This window comes from Acyrthosiphon pisum, chromosome A2 (assembly GCF_005508785.2).
Source record: "Acyrthosiphon pisum isolate AL4f chromosome A2, pea_aphid_22Mar2018_4r6ur, whole genome shotgun sequence".
In the NCBI taxonomy this organism is placed as follows: Eukaryota; Metazoa; Arthropoda; class Insecta; order Hemiptera; family Aphididae; genus Acyrthosiphon; species Acyrthosiphon pisum.
In genome coordinates, this window is record NC_042495.1 from 21,923,082 (window position 1) to 21,924,717 (window position 1,636).

A 1,636-nucleotide genomic window follows, 5' to 3' on the forward strand; every position below is an offset into this window, starting at 1 on the left:
CGTAATGGCGCGAATAATGATTGGTAACCAAGTAGGTAGTAATACATAATAAAAATAATATAAATCAGTGTAAGAACACATGTTAAACATAATACAAAGCAGCAATGCTGCAAGGTGCTAATTAGTATACATACGAAAAAATGTCAACACCTAATAATAATACATGAACAAGCGCATAATAATACACTTATAAAAAATAATTGAAGAAACAAACCATTGAACATAATATTATGGTTCATGTAATAAATAATTGTATGAATACAAAATAAATACATAGTGATAACTAATAATACAAAGTACAGAATAATAATACAAAAAATACAATTATATAGTGAGGTCACCCCCGTCCCAACACCCAGCCAGTCGCGATGTACACAAAAATTTAAGTACGTGCAACACGCCAAAATAATTAACAAGTGGGTTGGGTCGGTGAGCTAGATGCGTCGTGTCAAGGAGCACAGTTCTTACATGTGACACAAAAGGACGCGACACTATTAATCAATTTAAGTTATCGGTGGGTGATAAAGCCAACGAGGACACACGCCACTCTTTCTTTTCGGTGACACATTATTAGCCGCAATGCGGATATTATAGGCAGTGTGCCTACCTAGGTCCCACCGGCGCGGAACACGTGAAGTACTAACGCCCGTATTGGCGGGGCATAACAACAGGTGCAATCGGTGACCAAGGTGCCGTGAGACACAGGAGACCGATGCTACAGACACGGTACGTCTGTGATTAGACCAGACAGGACGTCGCGGTCGACTGCCTCCGTCGAACACTATATACGAAAACAAATTACTGTGTTAACTTCTCCAGGGGAAATAACGCCAAAAATCTAGCCGCCGGACCGGGAATCGAACCCGAGTCTCTCGCTTGCCGGGCGATTGCTCTACCACTGAGCTACCCGACCGCATGACGCTATCTCACCCAGTTAACAGGAGTTCTTACAACTGATAGGTACATACGGTACCATCACTACCACCAAAGCTCCGCGAAAGGCAACTAGGACCGGGGGGTTACAGTTACGTCGACAACAAACGGCAGTCGTACGGCGTATGTGAGCCACAGTGCGAGACATGCAGTCACCATTATAAGTGCGCGTAAACACTTTGTTGGTCAGATCGACCAGGCGTGCGGTATAAGAAGACAAACATTTGGGGGGGGGGGGTCATGCCCGGGTAGCGATGGAAGCGAGTCGTCTCATTCCGACAGATTTCCCTTCGCTCCAGGTATAACACATAAGTATAAAACAAATCGATGAAACAATCGGCATTAAGACGCGCGATGCCTTATTTACGTTATTCGACAATTTACCGTACTGCCAAAAACAGTCGGTTATTAACAATGTGCGGATATGATTCCCGCGACTAAATACAGATTTTTTTAACGAATCGTGAGGGCCAATTACCCAAAACACGATGATCTTAACGCCCGCCCACGGACGTAAAGACGACGGTGACCACACGTATCGAGGAGGACGGCGCGCTGATACCTGTACCGAAAACGAAGGACACTCATCACGACAGCGTTCCGTGATAATACGTTTAAACATTGTGTGCGGACGGCACACCACGGGGTGGAGTGGGGACACCGGCGGCTGTGTACGCGACACCGGCGGCGGCGGCGGCGCGTA

At 46.0% G+C, this 1,636-nt stretch overlaps 1 non-coding gene across 1 annotated transcript; it reads right to left on the reverse strand.

Moving 5' to 3' along the window:
* Positions 1–842: 842 nt before the first annotated feature.
* TRNAA-GGC lies at positions 843–913 on the reverse strand. Its single transcript has one exon. It is a non-coding gene; the product is annotated as a tRNA-Ala (tRNA).
* Positions 914–1,636: the final 723 nt, after the last annotated feature.